The following is a 24,559-nucleotide window of genomic DNA, read 5'->3' on the forward strand; positions in this document are numbered from 1 at the left end:
ACCGCTGCGCAACCAGCGCTACAGGGAGGGAAGAGATAGAGAGGCCTGAGAAAAAGATCAGGATCCTATTCTCTCGCGTCGCCTCCTGGCTGGCAATAATAGCTTAAGAGGGCCGCAGCAACTATTTGGTAGGCACCGTAATCCGAGAGGGGAAATTAATGAATGAGCCACAGCCAAGGAGAGAATCTTCTGCAGCTGGTTTGGAAACGCGCGTCGCAGAGAGAACGAAGCGCCTGGATGCAAGGCGGGAGTTTCACTGAAGTTTCTTTAATCCTCAGTGAGACCCCACTCCCCTTTCTGCTAGGCGCGTTTGTTCACTTGAGAGTAAACATGCATAGGATCGGGTTGGTAGCCTCCGTCAGATCACCCTCGCATGTTGACGCAGAAATCTGGGGGGTTGTGGCGAGGGCGACTTTCGGCAGATAATTCTGCTCTGATCCGTGGGACTTTTGCTTCCCAGCAAATCTTCCGAGGATGAGATGCCACGCCAGGCTGCGGTCATTAGCCTCATGATCCCGAATACATTTTTCGGGAAGCAAATTGCCTCGAAATAGCTTTGGTTTTCTGGCCCAGTGAAATGGGATCAGGAAACAGTCCACGTTCTACTTGAAATCCCTGGTTGGTTTTTATCGGCTGCGGATCGCCCTGTAAGCCTGTCTAGTCCTATGATCACTTACTTGGGGGTAAAAACGTCCGAACCTGGGTTGCACCCCATCCACTAGCATTGGCGTGCGGCATTAACTCCCTAGGGACTCGCTTCCATGCAAATGTATTCTGCTTGTGGGCAACAGTTTTGCGAGAATGGAATATACTTTTTTTTTAAAAAAAGTGATAGTAGCATATGCCATGGTGTTTAATGATTTTCAGATACAGTATAGCTCACAAGTGTGTTTAATTCTCCATCATGGCCTTCAAAACTAGCATTTTGCCTCTCCTTTCCCTTACTAGCATAAGCAAAAGAATCGTGTTTGGAAGGCATATAGAACTTCTTCCTTATTAATGTGAATTATCTTTACTTAGTTTCCCTGTTTTGTTTTGAAAGGATTATTTGGAATGGTTTTAAGTCTGCAGTACTCTGCACGCTTTCTTGAGCTCCAGCCTCGCGGGCCTCAGTGGGGCCTGCAGAGTTAACGCGCGCAGGATTGGGGCCGTGGAATCTACTGTTTGACTTCTTTAACAAGGCGGCCCTAAAAAGCGTTCATTGAGAGAATGAAGCCCCTCTGACTTCAGTCGGGTGAGCACCTCACATATGTGAACTCTGTTCCTTACCGTCACTTGTTTTAAATAGGCAACTGGAGCTACGCGAGCTACGCTGGCTTCCAGATTGCAGGGAGGCGCTCCGATCCTAAACACATTTGCTTGGAATTAGCTCCCTTTGATTTCAATGGGACTTCACTTATCTATAATGTCTTCAGTATGGGGTGTTGCTCTCTCTACAGCTTCAGCCGTGCTGCGGTGATTTATTTTAAGAGCCCGCGAAAATCGTTTATTTGTGTAGGGGTAAACTGTAGGTTGGGAATCCGAAGGTTTGCTTGTTTGGAAGTGGATTGCAATGAAATAGGTGGGAAATGCAAAGTTTTAGGAGGTCGGCCCTTGTTGGGAGCCGCCGAGAATGCACTATTTGCTTTTCATTTTCCTGCGAGGAAGCTTAAGCCGCAGTGCATCACAGCCTGAAGAAGTGAAAAGAATAACTATCCACAGTATTTACGTGCTGACTTCGTATCCCTTTAGGTTCTGTTTAAAAGCTGCACACTAGAAAAAGGCCCTGATTCAGCTGCGTGAATCGGATTTCAGAATCTGCCATCGAAGGCCTACCAACCAGTATGTTTTGTTCTTGTTGTTGTTTGTGGCCATCTTTTCGTCTCTCTCTCTCCATCAACATGCAAAGTTATTTAAATATATCTTACTTTAACATTAACCTTTGAGCTACTTTATGGACAAGATGCAGCTCAGGATAACTGCTGAGGTCCTGGCGCTCCGGGGTTATTGTCCACGATCTGGCGAAAGTCCAAAATAATACAGGCCCTTTCATTTATTTACTTTATTCTTTGTTAATTTTTTATACCGCCCTTCATCAGAAGATCTCAGGGTGGTTCACAAGATACATATATATTTTTTTACCAGAGAGGAAACCCTATTCAGCAGAGTGGGTCTTCCTTCCAAATCAACACATATTAGAATTGTACTATGTGTCTCTCCCATTCAGCTTGCCCGGTCTTAGATTTAATATGTAGATATAAATGTGTGGACCGTTTGCTATTTCAATCCACACAATATATTCCCTCTCCACGGCCTTCCGCTTTCACAGCTGGAATAAAGTACCTGGATTTCATTCAATCCACATCTTAGATTTCCAAAAGTAACTTAAAAGCGAGCATGTCCAATTTGGGATACCACTATCCTTTCCACATATTTCTTCTTACAACTGTTGTTCCAAATACATCTGCTTGGAAGAGGTACCATTCGTTTCAAATTTGAAATGCTTCCAAATATTTGGAATATATGCTTCCAAATATATATTTTGTGCTCAAGAGGGCGCTTCAAATACCCTAGGAATGCAAGATAATGTTGATTTGCTTGCATGTTTACTACAGATAGTTTCCTCCTGTCCACATATTTCAGAATAGCTTGTTTTAGTAGTACTAGTTTAGTAGACACTTGTTATTTTACTACTGATTTACATTTGCATGGAAATCAGTCTCCACTCGTCTGAACAGGGCCTACCATTACCAAACGCACATTGAAGCTCCGCAGTGCAAGTGATGGGTTGGAATATATTTAATTACAGAGCAAATTCTCTGAAATCAGTATTTCCCTCGGTTGAAAATTATCTTGTCTGCATTGAATCAGGGACTGTTTACACCAGCACTGAAACCTCTTTAACAGACTTGCGCCTGTGCATGTTTGGCGGTGATGAGGGACAGTTCTCATGAACTATAGGGTACCTTCAATTGTAACAGACGAGCTGCGAGGACTTGGCTGAAGTCCTATAGCCGAGAGGTAGGAAACATGTGACCCACCATTAATTTGGCTCATCATACCTGACCATCACCCACGCTGGCTGAGGTTGATGGGAGTTGGAGTTCAACCACAAATGGAGATCTGCAGGTTCCTAACCCCGGACGAGAGGACTGCAGCCTAATCTACGCAACGCACCCATCGATTACTAGCTGAAGTTCCCCTAATCATAGTTCATGAGAACAACCCCCACCCCCATCAGCATCAGACACTCGCGGACATACATCTGTTAAAGGAATTTCAATGCTGTTGTAAACAACCCTTGTGTTCAGTTCAATTACTTGGGCGTAAACCCTACTGAACTCAAAGCGATTGCTGCTTAGAAGACGTCTATCGGACTGAGTTGATAATCCATGAAAATTCCCCAGTCTCAAAGATTATACTTTATGGAATGGGGTGTATGGATGTATTCCAGGATTCCTATAATCTTACTTTTGTTAGATGATTAGGTAAAGAGGTCAGGCTTGAAAAAGAAGGCTTTTCGTTCCTTTCATTCATTCCTTTTTTCTTCGGTACTTATTCCAAAAACAGCAGATGGCGTTAGTAGTAGGAACTGGAAAGAAAACGTGTTAGGAATTAATAGACTGTATTTCGAGCGCTGGGATCGATCGCCCTTGTCGGTAGTTCTTCCGTGAGCTTTCTCTGTGTTGTGGATTTGTCACATGTTCCGTGGAATTGCTCACTCTACCACCCCAACCCGGTTCCTGAAATTTACAGCGGTTTTTCCTTCGAGCCAGATAACGATGGCGAGCCTCTCTGTCAAAGTTGGCGTCAGAATGACGCGCGGAGCGTCTCGCTGGCCTCCTCTGGCTGCGATCCGCATGTCACTTGGGGATCCCTATATGTGTAAGCCCCATGGAACTTCAATGGGTTCTCTTCTGAGTGAGCACGGACAGGGGCATCGCGTTTGTAAGACCCTACACTGTCAAACTATTCGGATTTCCTTACACCCTCCAGCCCCGCAGCCGTTTAAAACGTGCGTATCATTGATTTTTACGCCTGTCTTTGACGCTTGGCAATAAGTCCAGGAGATTTGCACCATTAAACTGCGATCCCAGTTATGCGTGGAAGGAGATTCCGTTGAAATAAAGCGAATGACTTCCAAGTAAGGTTGCAGTCCAGCCCTACCATGGGCGGTGGAAGTGCTTTTGGACTTGAAAATTGGGACCTTTTTTAACTGGACTGTGTCTCTTTCCAATGAATGGAGCTGCCCTTGACAGTGGAAAATAAACGGATGGCCACGTTCCTGCCGCTGTTGTAACCTCTTCTGCGGTTATAACTCAGGCTTATCATTCTCTCACGCTCTTCTTTCTGCTTTCCAGTCTATGAAATATGTACACTCCCCACCCCAGCACCTTCAAATCTTTTCCATTTCTAATTGGCCGATTACGGTTCAGCTGTTTAAACCTCCCCCCCCCCCTTTAATGGAGATTAAAGCGCAATGGTTATCTGAATTATATATTCACATAAATTCTGAAGAGCCTCGAGAACGGGGCGGGGCGAGGTTAGAGATCTGTTCCTTTCAGGGAACTCTCTTGAGGGCCTGTCCTCTCTTCTCTCTCCTCCACCCCCGCCCTTCACCCCCAAAGGTAGCCATTCAAGCTGAGCGTCTCTCTCCCTCCCTCCTATTTCTTCAGCAATGCCACTGCTTTGATGATGGGCTCGCGCGGAGCCCTGTTTACAAATTTATTCTTAGGCACCATATAAGTCTTGATATTTGCTATTAAGGACATCTGGCAGTGATTAGAACTCTCCTCTCTCCCTCCCTCCCTCCTGCCTTGCAATGAGAGCCTCTATGGACACCCTGACGTCAGATCAGACGGCGAGGAGCCATCCTGCTCAAGACTTGGGTGTAATCACCAAGCCGCTTTCCAAACACCAGCTGAAGTTCCAGGCCACCAGCTGGAATGCGAGGGGATATAGAGGAAGCCTTTCTTTGCTCTCTTTTCTTTCTTCTCTCCTAATTCTGTCTTTTCATCCAAGAAAACCTCGCGTTTTCTGAATCCTTTTTGTCTTTTTGAGGTTTTGCATGCTGAATTCATTTCGCTTTGCTGCAAATCTCTTGGAAGGCAGAGGGGGGAAAAACCTGATGACCAGATAATGGAAGCACTGGAAAATATTTCCAAGGACCTGGGAATGTCTGTCTTCTTAACCCTCAACAATGGGCTGTATCGAAAGTTACTTCGACTCAAAGTAGACGCATTGAAATTGATAGACGTGATTAATTTATGTCCATTCCATTCAGTGGTTCTACTCCGAGGAGAAGTTGGTCAGATACAATGGTGGCAATGCTCTTCTCAAAATTTGGGTCATTTTCAGCTTGGAACTCTGCTCCAGAATCAACATAGATGCCAGGGATCTGCAGTGGACAGAACCAGAGGAAGACTTGGGTTGGCTGGGCTGCCACCTCAGGGGTCCACCAGGTTTCAAAACAGGGCTGGCATATGATGCATACTACTGAAGTCCCATCAAATTATTTTGGTGTCTAAGGCAGAAGCGCCCCTCCCCCCAAGGCTCTTCCCCATTGCTGACATTGGGGGAAGTGCAATGATAATAAATTAAGCAGCAAGCAACTTGCTGCCCTTTCATGATACCCAAAATCTGCTTGCCCAAAGCAGCTACCTCAAATCACCTAATGGTAGGACTGGCCCAGGTTTCACAATGTAGCACAGACTTCGATATTTACAGCACAGTACTTTGCCATATCTCATAGTCTGTTGGGCGTTTCCTGCACTTACTGATCCTGAACACAAAAATTACAAAGGTATGGGTTGGGGAGGGTATAGAGGAGTTCATATTTTCTCCCCAGAACCTGCTATTGGGAGATGGGTTTGCTGGTATTCTTTTAACACAAACAATCTCTTAGAAATAAAAACATCCTGAGATCATTTGTGTGTTATAAAGGCTTCCAGTTTACACAGTGAAATATCTTCATTTTCAAATATGTTGCATTAGAGAGTGAGATGGAAATATTTCAATAGATTTGCACAATGCAAATCTAGAGACGTACATACGCCGCAATCAACTTGGTCAAAGCATGAGCAGAGTGCCTCTTTTACACCCATCTTTTTCTTTTTCTTTCTCCTCTGTTGAAGAAAGCTGATCAGCTGCCCAGGTAAGAGGAGGAACATAACTGAAGCCTACAGTGATCTGAAACCCCCTTCATTTCATTCCCCCCCCCCCATTTCAATAGATGTAATATACCCACCCCTGGTAGCTCAGTTGGTGGAGCATGGTGCTGATAATGCCAAGGTTGCAGAATCAGTCCCTGTATGGGACAGCTGAATATTCCTGCATTGCAGGGGGCTGAAATAGATGATCCGCAGGATACCTTCTAACTCTAAAGTTCTATGAATCCAGAGTGAATGCCTTTCCCCTTAAATTTAAATTGTCTTGCACAAATACTAACTGCTAGAGAGGACAAACTGTCGAGAGGATAACAGACTAGACAGACCTATTGATAGATTATATAGCTGAACATAGATGAGCCACTTTCTTGTTTTGCTGTGTACCACTCTTCCACTCTGCACCAGAAGTATCTGAAGAAAGATTTGCCTAGAAGCTGCACCATTCCCTGGAAACTCTAGTCCAAGGATTGGTAACCTCAGGCCCCTGTGGCTAAATGTAGCTCTGCACCTCTCACCCCTCCTGCACTAAATCTAAATGCATTCTATTATATACTGTACATTATTTCTTCCCATCCAGGGTTCCAGTTCTCAGCTCTGCCCCATCCACACTATACATTTAAAGCAGTATCCCGCCACTTCAAGTAGTCATGGCATACTGCCTCCCAAAGAATCCTGGGAACTGTAGTTTGTTAAGGGTGCTGAGATCTGCTAGGAGAGCCCCTGTTCCTGATATCGAACTACAATTTCCAGAACTCCCTAGGAAGAGCAATTGACTCTGAGAATTGTGAGGGGAATAGGAGTCTCCTAACAGTTTTCAGGGCCCTTCACAAACTACAGTTCCCACCCGGGATTATTGCGGGGGTGCCACAGATGTTTAAAGTGCGATAATCCTGCTTTGCACATCTAAGAGCCGGTCCTGGGCGGAACTCTGTCTCATATCAAGCCCTCTTTCGCTCCTCAGGCTCCAGATCCAAAATCTATTTCCCCTTCCCCAGGAAAGTAGCCTGTGAAACTTGCTCTAAGAGATCTGTGGGGATCCTTCTCGCGTAAGAATATCCCTCAACAAGATTGTGCAGCAAGCGGATCTTTCGAGTCGCCCTAAAATGGTGGGACCGGGAAAGCGAGGCGGGGCGACCGATAATATATTCAGCAGAGGAGACAGAGAGAGAACCTTGGGTTTATTTGTGCGCCGGATTAAGGGAAGACGCCGAAGGCTGGCCAGGGGCCGAGCTTTGATTGGCCTGAGAGACGAGAGGCTTTCGTTGTTGCAGCCAATGACACGGCCAAGATTCACTGTCTCCAAAAGGAAAGCCACAATTCCTCGTTAAGCCAAGGGAGATGCGGAGCTGAGGCTTCGGATTCTGGTCCAACCACATCCGAAAGGAAAACATGGGGCGTTTGCGCTTTGACGGGGCGGGGGCGGGCGGACGACGAAATATTATTTCCAAGTATTGAAATCAAGCAAGAAAGCAGACGTGATAACTATACCCAGACCCTAAAACAAATTAATTCGTAAATAAATCCTAATTGGTGTCAATGAGTGTACTCCTAAATAGGAGATATTAAAACGACAATCGTTTCTCAGGAACTAAAAATATTTCGTCTTTCAAAGTTGGCATCGCAACCCTAAACGCAAGAGAGAAGCGCTGCAAGCAACTACATGGATTTAGGAATGGGTAGAAGGCTCCCTAGGAGGAAGCCCCATTGAATTCAGTAGGACTTGCTTCTGAGCAGACATGATTGTGCTCCGAGTCTTATTCTTAAACGGCTGGTGTAACTTATACCCTGATCAAAATGAAGACGTCAGGCACCTCTGCGTTTATGCTTTGAGTAGACTAGATGAGGAGCGCAGTTTCCCTCAAAAGACTACACAAATAATTTGCACTTGGAGGAATCCGGTGTCTGAAGCGAAAACTTTGGTGATGTGTATAGAAACTAGGAGAGGATATATTTCTTAGATATCATGCTTCCTTACGTATGTGAGTTCAGCAGAGAGCATCCCTTTGTCAGCAAAAATAAGGAAACCGTTGATAAAATAGCTTTAGCCTTTTAATTTTAATCCAGGATGCTTTGCTTACAGACTGAATTTCTTGGTATTTCCCCCTCCCCCCTAAAACAATAATCCCTCAAAACGGTCTTTTTATAAGTAAAGTTAGACTCACTCAGTTTCACAGTAGCTGTCTTGAGGCAGGCTTAAAATGTAGTAACAGACATATACTATAGTTTAGATTAGAATTGGAGCCTGAGCTGCGGCTCAGCACATGTCCTACGTCCCTAGTCATTGATGAAGCATCAAAGAGAAGAGATCAGATAGCAGGGATCAGAGAGAGCAGACCGCTGGGCTGTGAGCAGCTTATATAGGTTGTGCCCCTTTACCTGTCTGGACACAGTTGGGAGAGGCTCTCACCTGGAGGACTTCCTGTAGAGTAGACCTTGTGAGATCCAACTTCCTCTGTGTGTGCCTTTCCAGTAATCAGAAGTTGTTGGTTTTGACTTCCTTATTTTAGATATCCCACAACAACTACAGAAAGAGCACTGGAGAACTGCATTTAGCAATGAAGAATACACTTCCTTTCAGGACTGCAATCAGAAAAAGAATATCCTGTTCACCGGATGTAAGTCTCTCTGAATTATGTCCAGATAAGCCGGCGTGCAAGAGTGTGCAAGTCATACTCAAGAGTAGCTTCACGCAAATCCATCGATTTCTATGGGTCTACTGGGACTATGACTCAGTTGGATTGCATTCTAAGTATTTAACTCAGAAGTAAGTCCTAAATCAGGCTGCAGTACTAGTCGCACACTCTCCCGGGAGCAAGTCCATTGCGCACTGTGGGACTTCTGAGTAAAGATGATTAGGAAGCTGCCCGTTCAATGAGGAATTAATCCCTAGTCATTAAGCTTGATGAGCCCACTTCCTTTGCAATTACCTCACTGAACCCCCACAAAAGTCGTCGTCGTCCCCCGCCCCCGAGTAAATATGCTTAAACTGAGACGAAACTCCTGGGTGGGCCGATCCTTCTTTAAGTGGGACATTTTTTAAAAGTAACGGTGTAGAGGATCGCGAACTTACTTTCCCAAAGCACGGCAGTTTTATATCGGAACGTGTGAAAAAGACAGAATGTGAAAGAAAAATGCCTGCGACGGTAGATTTGGGGAGGGGAGAAGCGGTGAGAGAACTATATAGAAGGGAGCAAAGAGAGGATGCTGCTGCTGCGTCCCAGAAAATGATGGAAGTCCTGAATAAGCTAGTTATTTGTGGTAATAACAGTGGCAATAAAGATAATAAGAAGCCACAAACAGCGCCCCACCTCTCCTCCACGCGAAATTGTTATAATAGGGCGTACCCTTGACGGGTAGAACCAGATCCGGTTGTGTGGCCACGGGATCCTGCTCACGCCTAGGCCACATTTTGCAAGTGGAGACCAAAGACCCACTGACGCCACAGCCTCCGCCCACTGAAGAAACACGTGGTTGTCAGACAAGAGGGCGATGTTGCTCCCAGATCTCTCTCTCTCTGTTGTCTGTACCTTAAAACAGCTGGAGCCGGAAGCTTCTAACCCAGGCTAGCTTTGCCGAGGGTGTCCATGGGAAATGAAAGCAACATTCTGTTGTAAGATGAAACGCATTTCTGCCCGGCCCACCCTTACAACAGAGCATACAGCATCAGATGTAATATGCACGGAGAAGAATGTTATTTCCCCAACCCCAGCTTTAGGCAGCGTAGATAGAAGATCTTCTGTAAAGCCAATGCGCCTTTGTCTTCTGTGCTGGATTTAACTGTTCAGCTTGCTTCTCAAGTCAGTGTTGGCTGAGCCTGCGGACATTAGCTTGTACACGTTGCCTTCAGAGCAAGGTTTGGGAATCTGGGGCCCTGCAGATGTTGCTGGAGTAGAAGTCACATAACCCATGGCCATTGGCTATGCTGGCTGGGGCAGACGGTGGAGTGCAACAATACCACAGGGGTCCCTGCAAACCTTGCCTTAGAACAAGAGGAGGAGGAGGAGGAGGAGGAGGAGGAGGAGTTGTTTGGATTTGATATCCCGCTTTATCACTACCCTAAAGGTAAAGGGACCCCTGAGCATTAGGTCCAGTCGCGAATGACTCTGGGGTTGCGGCACTCATCTCGTTTTATTGGCCGAGGTACAGCCGGCGTACAGCTTCCGGGTCATGTGGCCAGCATGACTAAGCCGCTTCTGGTGAACCAGAGCAGCGCACGGAAACGCCGTTTACCTTCCCGCCAGAGTGGTACCTATTTATCTACTTGCAGTTCATGCTTTCAAACTGCTAGGCTGGCAGGAGCAGGGACCGAGCAACAGGAGCCCACCCCATCACAGGGATTCGAACCGCCAACCTTCTGATCGGCAAGCCCTAGGCTCTGTGTTATCAAAGCTGCTAACAATCTCCTTCCCTTCCTCCCCCACAACAAACACTCTGTGAGGTGTCTGAGGTTGAGAGACTTCAGAGAAGTGTGACAAGCCCAAGATCACCCAGCAGCTGCATGTGAAGGAACAGGGAAGTGAACCTGGTTCACCAGATTACGAGTGCACCGCTCTTAACCACTACACCATGCTGGCTCTCCCTTCTCATGTCTATAAAGGGCCTTTGACCCAAGGTTGGTGGAGCATTCACCGTCCATCTCATGGACATGGTGCAACCTACCATGAACACAACTGAAGACCAGGACCTTAATTTCAATGCCTTGCAGACAGATCCCACCATAGGAGCCAACTCCTAGGGGCTGATAAATAAAATATTTGAGGGGGCCAACCATCCCAAAGTTGATGGGCATACTGATGCCAGATTTACGTATAAGCTAAACAAGCTATAGCTTAGGGCGACACTCTCTTGGGCCCCCCAAAAAAATTTAAAGGGGGAAAAACTGGATGTACATTTCCAAAATATAAGCTAAAAAACACATAAAATAAAACCTATATACAGCAACAGTGTTTTGTCTTGTGTAGGCTCCTGTGATGTAAGTAATTTTAGGGAGCCTGCTAGTCTGCTCCCTAAAATATCACTAGTTTGCTCATTTCTATATATAGGGTGCCTACATTTTGCCGGGACTAGCTGCATGGCAACATGTGCAAATGGCTTTAGATACCTATTAAGCCCATAAATTACCATATAGCATATATTCAACACAAAAAACAGCGACAATTTGTTGTTGACAAAGGACAGCTGGACATATAAAGGGCCCCAATACCTTCAGTAGCTTAGGGCCTCCTCAAACCTAAATCCCGCCCGGGGCTGCATGCATGGGGTGCATGCATGAATCATGTAATTGATTATGTGAGGCAGGGCTTACCTGTCCCCCCCTCCAATATTTTATTCAAGTTGGCACCCCTGGATCTCACTGACTTTCACTTTGAAGTAAAACTTTTCCCATTCAAAAGCTCTTATATCGTGGGCTTCTAAATATACATGGATGGGATTACGCTGTTGACTGGCTGAAAAAAAAAATGAGATGGGTGGGGCAGCGCCCTAATGGATCGACCTCCACTGACCGTTGGGCTGCAGTCCTGCAAGTACTGTACTTTCCTGGGGGTTGGCTTACTTCTGAGTTGCTCTGTTAAGAGTTGGAAGAGCGGGGTCGAGGACAACTTCCCAGATCGCGCATGCGCAGAAAGGCCTTTCCCTTCCTCCCCGCCGGCGCTTATAGGATTTCCAGGTCCGACGGAGCGGGTTGCCAGGCAGCTCTTCTCTTCAAGCTGAACCAGCGGCTTCTGCCGGGAGCCAGGCGAGTGGCCTGGCTGGAAGAACTCCCCTCTCCCGAGCCAGCCACCACGTCTGGTTTTCATAGAGCCGCGGCAGCAATTACCTCAAAGCCGTAACTGTCTCCGAAATTATTCATTAAAGTCATTCCGAGGAGCCCCAGCAAAGCCCCGCTTGAAGTTTATGGCCTTTGGTGGCCTTGAAACATGACATTGCCCTTCAACAGCTAGCGTCGGAGGGCTCTCTGCCGCCCTCTCTTCTTAATCTTCCCCCCGCAAAAAAAAAGTCATAGATCGCCCCCTCCCACACACAGCCCCTTCCCCTCTTTTGAAGGAACCGGGAGGTTGGGTGGCGGTGCTGCTGCTCGCCTGACTGACCAACTTGCCTCCGTGTGTGTGCGCGCGCGCACGGGAGCGAGCGCGCCCCCCGCCCCGTCGAGGCTGCTGTCAGCGGTGACACATCCCAGACTCCGGCGCTACTGTAGGGCAGATTAAGTTTCTCAGGCGAAACCTCCCGTCCTTCCGCCCTCCGCCCTCCCTTCTTCCACCGACGTCCTCCCCAACCAGGGAGAAACCTTCCCCAGATCCTGCTGCTGCAGCCCCACTTCGTCAGCTCCGGCGGGGAAAGTCCAGGCCGTCTTTCAGGGCTCCAGCTGAGGGACTTTCTCCCCGCCCTCCTAACCTCTCCGCTCCCCCAGAACAACCCGCCGTCTCAGTTCTCCTTCCTCGTCTCAGCCTATTTCCCCAAACGACGCCGAGAGATCGACGCCGCTGAAACGCACCGGGAAGGGAATTCAGGTAACTAGCAACTGGGCCCTTGGGGAGACGCAGGGAAGGGGGGGGGAGCCCTCGTCCTGTTGGCACGCGTTTACACGAAAGCGGTGTCGGCAGACCACTAGGACCAGACCAGGCACTTGACTCCCTCCCTCGGCCCCTCTGGAGCTCTGCGCAGCCCCCTCCCGCAGCGCCACCGAGCCCTGGAGAGGCCGAAAGGGCCTGGCCTTGAGCATGTTTGGCAGCCAAGAAAGGGAGTAGTTCCTGGGGCTCGGCGTTTCTCTGTGATCTCCTGCTCCGGAGCGAGGGCCTCTTCCCGCACAAGGCTAGGAGAGGGGGCGGGTGGTTAGGAGCACTCAGTTATCCCAGGAAAGGCGCGCGCGCGGACCCGGACACACACACACACACACACGACTCTTTAACCTGCAGGTTCTTGAGATAGGCAGGCAGTAGAGCTGGTAATCTGGATTGAATGCGGGGCCCGATCCCTCATTCCACACCCTGAAAAACTGAGGTGTCGACACCAGCAGTCCGGATAGATCGGTTTCTCCGCCTCTGCTGTTGCGCCCTAGACGAGCTCCAAAAATAATTAAGCCGAATATTTAGTTATGACTCGGTTTTGTTTTACGGCAGGATCCGCCTCCCAATTTAAAAAGCGTCTTAAATCGCTGTCTAGCACAATCCTATGTTTATTCAGAAGTCCTGCTGCCTTCACTGAGGCTTGCTCCCAAGTAAAGTATTCATAGGATTGCAGCCCTTAGTACCTTCCGGACCCACGCAGCTTCACTTCCAAGTTAGCAAAAGTTAGTGACTGGGTTGTAAATTGATTTTTGCTTGGATTGCTAAACTGGCCCAAGGATGTAGTCCTCACGATGTTAGGGTTTACCCGCGTGGTTCAAGGACCACTTAGAAGATGCAGACGGTGAGTGTGGAGAGTCAGACTTATAAAGTGGGAGGATCCTGGCTATGGCTGATTACTCTCAAGTAAATCCCACTGATTTAAACGGGATTGTCTTCTAAATTGGCATGCTTAGGTTTTCTGAGCAATCAACGCCAATGAGAGGCGCTTAAACCGGGTTTGGGATCAGAAAGCTGCGGGGTACGTGTGTTCACGCAACCCTGTGTGTCATATACACGCCGTATCTTGATACCCAGATCATACATGTTTACTTCGAAGACAGTGTTTTGGAAGAGTCCACCCTTGAGAAAGTAAAGGACTTGGGTTATAATTCTGATGAGCAATCAGATTCATTCAGAGTGACACAGGTTTTGCTGTTGATTTTGTGCTGGGAAACAGATTTTACTGATGAAACCCTATTGAACTTTTCTTCCTTTTAAATAGAGGTGCCAGTCTCTCAGGATCTCTTCAGTTTTAAAGCTGGCACTTTGTTGTTGTTTGGAATAAGTAAAAGGAAAAGTTCCATTTATTTATTTATTTAAGAAATGCCCTTAGCAATATGCGTTGCAATCCAGCTCCACTAAAATGAATGGAGGTTTTGCCACTCTTTCCAAGTGGCGGTTTTATATATATGCTTGCACCCCGATCGTCGGAACATTTTATCTGGATGGAAAATCGAATGGATGGTCATTCCTTGGTTCCTGGTTCCCTGCAACGTCATCCTTTTGTATCGCGTTAGTTCCCACTATGTTCAATGAGGCTTATTTGAGCCCGGATTTGTCCCGTTCCCCTCCCCCCCCCCACTTAAGCCCATTTCCTAAGCAGAAAGGTCTAGCCAGTGCGACTTACTTGTGGGTAATTTCAGGATCACCCTATTAATCGCATCTTTGGTGGGGAGTTATCAGTCTCTTACCGTTCCAATACGGGAGCTTTTTAATTCCTGGTTTCTAGATACTCTTTTTAATGTGGGGGAAATGGAAAGAGCCGGTGAGGAAGCTTCTTAGGGTTTACACTGCAGGATCGCCCAGGCGTTTTCGTTCGTGCTCTCTTTCAAGGGAGCGGTCGCCACCACTTGGTCCCTCGGCTCTTAAACGGGAGTGATCTGGAAACAAAGCGTCTTGGCTCCTTCACATGAGGGTTGATCCAAGCATGGCGAGGTCCCGATGGACAGATGCACCGCTTTGTTTCTTCTCTATGATCGCATGAACGTGAAACAAAATAAATCGGAATAGCCCAGTGCCAATCACCGGCCGGTGTCATGGCTTGATTTTAGCGACGGAAGGGATCCAATCTTCAAAAAGATGTGGCTTGTTTTATCACTTGTCATTGTTCCTGTAGGTAAAATACGGCCAAGGACGCCACAAAAAATGCCTTCCTTTGTTTATAAAACCGTGTTTAATATTAGTACATATAAAAATAAAAAAATAAAAAATTGTCCAGTAGCACCTTATAGACTAAGTTTGTTCTGGTATAATCTTTGATGTGCATGCACACTTCTTCAGATACATGCATACGAAAGCTTATACCAGAACAAACTTAGTTGGTCTATAAGATGCTACTGGACATTTTTATTATTATTATTATTTTCGACTGCGTCAGACCAACACAACCACCTACCTGAAATCTAGAATCATTACATATAATTACAGCCCAAACTACAAACCGGCCCAGTGAGATGTTCTTGGATCAGGTTCGTGGCTTTAATGGGGACTGAATTCAGCTCAGATCCAAGCAGGATCCCACTGATTCCCCTAGATTGTGGACTGTGCAGGAGATCCACAACGCAGGTTATCTGGCTGGATCCGAAAGCCGGTGGGTCTTGAAGCATCTATTAGGCTTTAGTAATCATGTGCACAGTAACCTGGAAACGAGGCTTACTTCTGAGTAAACGTACAAAGGATTAGGCTGGAATCCTGCCAGATGAGCTGGGTATAAATAATAAATTATTATTATTCCTATCCGCCTGTGCATGTTAACACGGAAGTAAGTCGCATTGAGCTGAATGGGACTTAATAAAAAATAAGTCTACATAGGATTCTTAGCCTTCCCGGTGTTTCGGATCGGGTTTGCACGGCTGCAAGGCACAAGATATATATTCTTTGTTTTTCTGTGTTTAATGTTTTATTGTGTCTTTATATTTGTTGGAAGCCGCCCAGAGTGGCTGGGGCAACCCCCAGCCAGATGGGCAGGATATAAATAGTAAAATTATCATTATTTTTATTTTTATTAGTAGTAAGTTTCCTTAGAAGCTCCGGTTATGTGCAAGGCAATCCCACCAATTAAAGGGGAATCCTTGACTTTTAGTATAAGGCAGTTAGAGAGTAGGAACCGGTGACTGATCGTGGCTTAGTTTTGTATGGTTTTGTGGTGACACAACACTTGCAGCGCAAATCTATAGGTCATAGATGGCTCATCAAAAGCCCCATTAAGTTCAATAGGACTTTCTACGAAGCAAGAGGACTGGCGCCTTATTTGCAAGCAAGTTCCAGAGGGAATTTTGGAAAATAACAAAAAGGGTTTTGTACTCAGGCAGAGGACCCGGTGGGTGCTTCAGACAACCCTTCGCCCACTCCCATTAGCTGGTCCCTGGGGTGAGGCTGAGGCTGCCTCTGCAATGCGTCTCTCTTCCTCCTGCGAATGTGTTTTGACAGTCCTCGCCACACTCCCGAATTCTGGAGAGTTTCTTCCCATCACAACTGACCCACCCTCTTCGCCTGCAGCCTCGCGGGATTCAGGAGGACTTGCTCTCAAGCTAGTCTTCGGCTTAAATGGCCCCAGCTTGAAGACGCCCGTGGTGCAAACAAACAAACAAACAGCCTTGGCAAAGGCTCCAACTAAACCGGGGTGGGACAGGGGGAGGGAGCGGGCTCCGGCCTTCCTGGCCTCTGATGAATGGAAGTGGCTTTTTCTTTCCAGACTCCTCGCTCCCCTTGCCCCCACAGCCTTTGATAGGTCTCTTTTCTTTTCTTTTAAGCGCTTGTTTTTAATTGTGACCCTGGGCTGGTCCACGAAGTCTCCTGTTGGGAGTTGTTAGCGGTGGCTGCCTTAGTTGGGCAGGACCTCCCAAGTGGCTCCGGCCGGCGTGCCAGAGAAAGGGAGACTCTGCTCATCGTCCAGTCGCGCTCCCATCAAAGTCCCCCGGACCGAGGAGCCTGCAGGGCGCGCTCGGAGGCGGCGGCGAGGAGAACAGTAAACAATCGCCAGGCCCGCTCCCGCCACTCCCTCCCCAATCCACACCACAGCGAGCGCGCTCTCACACATACACAGAAACCAGCAAGCCTGAGCGATCTCCCATTTCCAGAGAGATCTAAAATCTTACATCGTTTCTTTGTAACTTTTTGAGAATACAAAGTGATTTAGATTTCCCACTGGTTTGACAAGGTGACTATAATTTATCGTGCGCGCGAAGGAAAAAGTTGTTGTGGTTGTCCTCGTCGTTGTTGTTAGCCGATACGCTTCTTTTTCATATAGGAAGGGGATTATAGTGGGTGTAGGAGCCAACAGTATCCTAGGGACCGAGGTCCCCTCCCCCCACAAAATATTTGAGGAGGCTACCGCCCCCAAAATGTTGGTTGGCATTGCCATTCAAATGGTGTGCATGCATGATCCGTTACGCGAAGCGGGGCTTACCTGCCCCCCAATATTTCATTCAAATTAGCATCCCTGATAGTGGTGATTACCAAATTGGCGGTGGGGAATCTGAAGTGCCCATCATTGCCCAGAATTGATTAGGGTTGCTCTGACGTAACTTTCCATTCTGTTCAATGGGACCTACTCCAAAATTAATGTGCGTAGGATTACCATACTTAGTTCTGAGGAAACATCTATATGCTGTGAGGCTGCAATCCTGCGTGCACAGTTTTCGCTCATTTCTGTACTTGAGGGAAAGCGCTTTGGAAAGCACTTGGACTTGCTTCTGAGTAAGTATTCCTGGCACTGAGACCAAATTGCCTTTAAAATGAATGCAGATAGATAGATACAGACTTCACATGGATTGGCTTGCTTGAAAGTGTTGTGTAAATTGAAGTACTGTAGTAATAATAATAAATAGTATCTGATAGTACAGATTCGGCAGGTTGAGATCCAAAACTCGTTTACTTGCAAGTAAGGCCCTGTGAAATCACCCAGCTCAATGGCATTTAGCCCAGGAGCCGGCGATGGTTATTAAGGTTAGTACCAATATCCTTCCAATGGAAAGATTGTAGAAATCATCCTTTAGCTGTGCTTACGCTGTTTAGTTACTCTGGAGCCGCCTTGAGTCTTTCCAATCAACCGAGGCTGGGACAGGGTAAGGTTTGCTGCCTCAAGTTTTGATAGGTACCCAACAGAATAGAGTGAATTTTATGAATAAGAAGTTTTGTTCTTGTCCTGTACACAGATCTGCTATACCTCTTAGATTACGTTGGCTCCACTCTTCACCATCCCAACCCCCCATACAAGTGTGTGTATGTACAAAGCACCTTGCATATTACCAGGTGAGGTAATAAATCCGTTGGCCTTTAAGTGGGCACAAGCTGCTCTTTGCTATTCGGGATGATTTCAGATGGACTGACTCCCAGGTTGTGTGCCAGAGAAAGATTTTCATAAAAAACCGTTCCTTCCAAGTTCAATGAGATTTTCTCCCAAGTACCCTCATTGTTGCCAAATCGAATGGATTTCAGTTCAAAAAAGGTGACCCATCATTTAATGGTTCCACATGCCGATTTTTTCCTTAAAGAAACACTCTTTTCTTCCAAGTGAAGGTCAATTTATTTAAATTTAAATTACTTATAAGCAAGCAGGTTACTATTTGTAGCAACTACAAAGTCAGTTTCGGTTCCAATCATCTACTGTTCAGATTTCCCTATCCTCAGAACTGCACTTAAAGACGGAGAAAAATTTAATGTGAAGTGGTTGATTAATCTATTGATCAGTTAAAGACATGGTAGCTAGTGGAGCAAATCCCTCTAACAGTTCAGTTGATACAAATTTACTAACATGGCCTCTTAAAGTTGCCCTCAAATTCATCTCTAGTTTTGTTTGCTATGGGTGTTCCCTTAGCTTGCTTTAAAAAAAAAAAAAGAGGAAATGAATCACTAAAAACTTTTCATTGATTATAATAGGCCTAACCACAGCCCAAATCAAGGCTGGCGATCTTTGGGACTGTCATGCGACCATACCAAGTTCCTCATTTGAGTTACAACGAAATTTCCACTAGAAACGCAAGTGCAATTTTTAAAGTCACTAAGGCTGAGACAAACAGACTGACTTGAAAGTAGATCCCGGGGGCACATCCAAGTAAATGCACTGAAGGTAATCAATTCTATTCCATTTGAAATACAGAGTCTGGAATAAATTCTACAATGGGCTTTGTAGAATTAAGGAGAGCAAAGTATGGGGATCTGAATAGCAGTACAAACATCTGACCGCTACTTTGCTCTTAGTAAATACAACCGATCCACAGCCTTGCTAAGCCGAAGGACAAGGATTCATGCCCGTCCCGCGTCCCCCACGCTGAAGTAAGCTGAACTAGCATTGCACCTCACAAATTTGGGAATAAATCCCATTGATTAGAAAGGTTTTGCAAGTGGATCCTGAGGAAACTTCCTTGGAAACTTCTTGCTCTGAATAATCAGTGGGACTGATACAACAGCTCCGTCCAGAAAACCACTATTATTGGTTAGGACTGCAATGCCATTTTTCAAGAGACGTGTGCCGAATTCAGCTGTTATTTGGAAGTCTGCTTGAATGCAGGCACTTCGGTTTAAGTGCGCCGGGCTTCTATTTTTGGTTGCTGTACTTCGTCTGTAGCAATGCCCAAGAAAATAAAAAGAGCAACCACCGAGTCAAGGCCTGAATTTTGTTTCTTTCGAAACCAGAAATTGCAGCAGTTCCTTGAGACGAACCTCTAGGTTTGGGGACCCGTTGCTGCAATCGTTTCCCAGCCAGATCCTCTCCCTCTCCTTGTCTAGGCTAGTTAGGGAATTACTGGCTCAGTCTTAATGCTGGAATCAGAGCGCCACCACCCTGGCGCTCGAGCGGGTCTGTAAATCACAACTATGCGAACAAGGAACAAAGAGGGTGGAGTTAGGGGAGTGCGGTAAATTGCATGTAACGGCGACGGCTATTAAGGCGTTTTGTAATCGTTTACACCTGAGAATTGGTTTACTCCGCCGGCGATTTGAAACATTAAATGCGTCGTTATTCTATATCATGACTGTATACAGACAAATCGAGGAGCCTTATGGGCAATTTCGATGGTTTTGAGTGCCCATAAAATGCTATGTAGTTCAAGGGGCTGCGCATTTACAGACCTCTCTCCCCAACTACCCCCGCTCTCCTTCCGCCCCTCCTGGAAGTACTCTTGAAAGCATTTCTACTGGAGTTAGGAATGTCAGAAACTTGTGAAATATGAAGAACTTGTATGGGAAACGCTCGCGACGCAGAGGCAAGGTCTGAAGAGAGGCGTCTGCTCGGGCTACTGGAGTTATTCTCCTTCAGGATGGCCTCTCGTCCGTTTCATAACTGCGATCCGCGATCACTCAACTCATGGGCCGAGCTTTGAAGCGAAGAGGATGCAGAGGGGGTTGCTAGTTCCTGTGGAATCGACTGCCACTTGATCCGGATCGGGCCATCCACACGCACCCTGCTTTTCAGAAGAGCACGATCGAAACTGTGCAAAAACTCCTTAATTGTTTTCTTTCACTGGCGCATTGCTATCATTGTAATAATTCAGTTTTCTTGCTCCCCCCCCCCCCTTGTACTATGCCCACTACCCCCTCCCCCGTTTATGGCAGATTATCAAACCCTTCATGGAAAAACTCGGTTTCCCAATAGCAATGACGTTCAGATGCTTCTTCATTTTCCCTCTCCCTCCCTGGCACAAGCATAGCATAGGACCCAGCGCAAGGAAAATGATTCAATTCCAAATACGTTTGCTTGAAAGCAAGTTTCACTTTGTTCAGCGGCGTTTGCTTTCAAAGAAGCATGCATAGGATCGCTGCTTTTCAAAGCACTGCTTTCAAGTTCAGGAAAGGGAGGCCGCCTCAGTCAACAGACAAACCCGAGGACTGGAATTAAACTTCACCGGATGCTGCCAACGCCAAACATTTCAGTAATCAACAACCAGAAAAGGATCAAGATGTATTTTCTGCCCGAGGCAGGAAATCCGAATGCTACCCCGCGCTAAGACTATAATATTGACTTAAATAAGAGTTAATTATTTAACTGCCTAATGGTAAAGTCAGCAGACAAAAGCCAACAACAGGATTCTTACAACTCTGTCCCACCCCCGCGGCAATCTAACTCAAGAAGAAGGTAGAAACCGCGGTCACATTGTGGCTCCTCCTGGGCACTTAATCTGTGTTAAGCACCCAGGCCATGAGGTGAGCTAAACATATTCTTCTGGTATATATCTGAGGAGTTGTGCTGCAGCCTGTTTGGAAGTGTATTGCTTAAAACAAAAAACGTTTTAAAATAAGCTGCAGCTTATGTTTCCCCCCCCCCCCAAACATCCCCATTGTTTTCTGTTAACCTAACAGAACTGGTTAGGTTAACTGGTTAACAGAACTGAGACTCTCAAGTAGACAGGCTGACACCACTTTAAAACAGTCCTGCAGTCCATCCATGCCCATCCCTATTGCATTACTGCAGACCTATTGCAGTATTATAACCTGATCTTCCGTGGACTACATTGGAGCAGATGACGCCTTCTTTTAAGGTATCCCAGCATGGCTTCCTACTCGCAGCTGGCTCATAACTCCGTCGTTTCGAGGATCCTCCGGCTCTTCCTACGAAGGCTTTGCCCAGTCCCGAATGCTGGAGACTTTTATGTTTTGCTATCTTGGTTTTAAAAGGCGTGCAGAATACCTGCTCCTGCCTCCCATAAACCTGAAATGTAATAATGGAGAAGAAATCCACCTTTTCGTGGTTAAAGTGTTGTAAAACTTAACTGGGCCGCTCCGGGTGATCTTAACTGTGTGCAGAGCACCCGAAGCACCGATGTGGATCCAATGAGATTTTTGCTTCCCAGTAACTTGGGAGTTGCAGCCAGCAGCAGACAGATGAATCCTCTAGCTCTGATTTTCTGGGCGGGGGCTTTATTCTTACCGGATGTGGGGGATGCAGGAAAGGCTCTGGACAACATAAAAAAAATCCTACGTATTTGAAACCATTCATTCAGGACAAAGCATTTTCAATTCAATGCCAGCCCCCTTTTGCCCTCTAGTTCAGTGAATCGATGGGAGTTTTTGTTTGTTGGCTTGTTTTTAATAAAATAGCTGGCAGCTGGTTGAAAAAAAAGTTAATTCTTTAATCAACTGTTCGTTCAAGCTTGTTGGAGGAAACGATAATGCCAATTCGAAAACACAAATCCTGGGAAATAGGACGCAATAATTCTGATATTATATTCTAGACTGAGCTGACATGGGAGACGATGGTTTCTCATGATTTTTTTCTTTTTTTAAAGAGGTGCTTGGGATCTCGATTCAATCTTTCTGTTTTTGTGCTTGTGTCTATGAGTTATACTCTTTCGCTAAATCCTGTTTAAGATTCACTGTAAAAACCACTTGCCTTCAATTTTAAAACCATGCATTTCGGGCACTCGTGATTTATGATAAATGATGGCCTACGTATGGCTCAGGCATTCATCCCTGTTTTGTGGTGTGGTCTAAGCTGTTTCTCAAGTTCACCACTATCAGCGACCGCTAATGCACAGCCTATGTAACCTAATTACTTTCGTAACCATTTAAAATACATTAAAAAGGCCTAATGACACATTTTAAATATCCAGTGCTGTCCTCATTGACTATAACACCACCCCTTTTCTCTTTTCTTCTAATTCTTCGTGTCTTTTCGCCCCGTGTCCGGTTAAGATTCTGAAATGTCTGAATACACAACATAGATCTTCTGCATAGGTGATGGAGCCCTGTTAGTCTGGGGTTTTGAAAGTCCCGTCACATCCTGTTTTTAGTGGGAAGACTTCATACAAAGGAATCGTCAGGTATGTAGAAGGGAAGAAGTATTCAGCGGCAGACATACTACCGTTTTATTTGCATTCATAACAAATTATTACAAAATGATTTTTAAAATAAAATTTACACCACCCTTTCATTAAAAAAATTAGAGAGACGTTTTATGCAGCACGCTGAAAGATGAAGGATAGTTATTCTTAATAAAATTAATAATTAGATTTCTTACCCCCAGGTAAGAAGCGAGGAGGAATTCCAAAGATTTTAAAATACATTATTATAAACAGTTAAAACAGGCTATACTCAAGAGAATTGTGTGTGCCCTAAAATAAATCTCTCAGGTGTTAAAGGCCAGGGTTTGTTGTGGGTTGAAATGAATGCAGAAGAATGATAAGAATACTTTATTTTAAAAGAAAATTTTAAAAAGTTGATAAAAGTATGAACAACACTGAGAAAGGATTGAAAGAATGAGGTCGAACTCCCTCCTCCCCTAAATGTAAATAAATAATCATATCCATAAAATTCACTCTTGGCGTGAGACTTGATATGCTAATGTTCTGCCCAGAGCAAATTTTTATGTGTTATAAAACTCTTCAAAGGAAGCATTTTATAATGGAGACACTGACAGTTTCCAAAGAGTGCCTCCGTAATAGTCCACGGATTTTAGTTATATCGCTGGCGCATAGACACCCCCACACAATTGTAAGTAAGATAATGATTAACTGGTCCATCAGCTAAACCAGATTACCATATTCAAGAAGTATGCCATTATACATCCGAAGACAGGGATGCAATGATCCTCAAGGCATTTGCTCAGAAATAAATGGGACTCCTCCATGACTTTAAAGATTTCAGTCAAGTCTAGGAAATAGCTTTCTTGTTATCAATGGCAACATATCAAAGATGCTATAGGGTTGCAGTCCATTTCTGAATAGGATTACTCTGAAGAAACCGCCAGAAAAGCCAAGGGAGTACTTTCCCAGGAAGGCTGTTTCGGACTATGGCCTTACACAATAGCGTCAGCAACACATTCCTCTGTGCTCAGATGTAACTCCCATTGAGTTCAATGGGGCTTACTTCCAGCCAAGTAAATGGGTATACAATTGCAGCCTAAACTACATTTTCTGAGCTTCTCGTTTCTTTGTTTTTCCCTTATCAATACGACACAGAAGCATGCATATATATATATATATATATATATATTTAAAAAGTGACCACTATTAAGGCACCAGTCCTCCACATGTTCACTTTATGTGTGTGTGTTCCATTGGACACTCTGAGACTTACTTCCGAGCAGGCATGCGTAGGATTGCACTTAAAATATAATGCAACAACTTGAATCAGGACCAACCGAGGCCCATTCGGCAACCCTGTTAAACTACTGCCCACACATAGGATTGGCATCATGTGGGCATCGCTGGAATTCTCAACACATTTTTCTTCATTTCAGTTGGATGTAGCGCCAAAAGAAGGCACCTTAGGCTTGACTGCAACTCCAGTCATTGGCTTCGGTCGGTGGGTTTAAAGTTCTGGCCGTGCAATTGCAACTCAGGGGGGTTGCGTGTGGATTTGCAGCAGGACCGAGAATCCTATTCAATCCGAGGAATGCAGTTGAGGTGAATTGGATCGGCTATGCGCAGGACGGAGCGTCCTCTGATCCGCAGAAAGCAAAAAAGAGAGACGCAAAATAAAAATGCAAAAAGGCTGGGTGGACCTTAGTCGGTTAAAAACAACAACAGTACCGAACAGGATAAGTATGAGAATACTGTAGCTACCTTTCGCAAAACTTTGCCTCATTCTCTGTCTTTAAGGTGCCACGAGGTCCTCTTGCAACAGTAAAATACAGCTATCCTGCGGAAGACTCTCACTTTGTCTGTTACACAAAACTGGGGCGGGGGTGGTGGCTTAAGTATATTTTTTCTAATGGTTGCTCCTAGGGGGTCATGATAGAAGCCGCTTCCGCAGCGCACGATAGTCTGGGTGATTCAACGACATTCTTAGCAGACCGGTTAGTTTTGTTTCTTCCCAGTGCAGAAGATCACTGGCTGCACCAAAGCAAATGGAAATTATTTTTCTTCTTTC

The 24,559-nt window shown here is 45.8% G+C and overlaps 1 protein-coding gene across 7 annotated transcripts in view; it reads left to right on the plus strand.

Annotated features, from left to right (window-relative positions):
* SCRG1 (stimulator of chondrogenesis 1) overlaps nucleotides 1–24,559 on the plus strand; it is a 92,101-nt gene continuing 67,542 nt past the window's right edge. For 5 of the 7 annotated variants that reach the window (XM_081021827.1, XM_081021828.1, XM_081021830.1 and 2 more), the window contains exon 1: nucleotides 12,350–12,655. The gene's annotated coding sequence lies outside the window, so the exon portion shown is untranslated. Of the gene's footprint in view, nucleotides 129–1,731; nucleotides 1,822–8,653; nucleotides 8,762–12,349; nucleotides 12,656–24,559 lie in introns of those variants that run through there. The other 2 variants (XM_081021832.1, XM_081021833.1) reach the window with 2 other exon arrangements.

The sequence above is a fragment of the Podarcis pityusensis genome (genome assembly GCF_964106645.2).
Source record: "Podarcis pityusensis genome assembly, chromosome: 9".
NCBI classification, from domain to species: Eukaryota; Metazoa; Chordata; class Lepidosauria; order Squamata; family Lacertidae; genus Podarcis; species Podarcis pityusensis.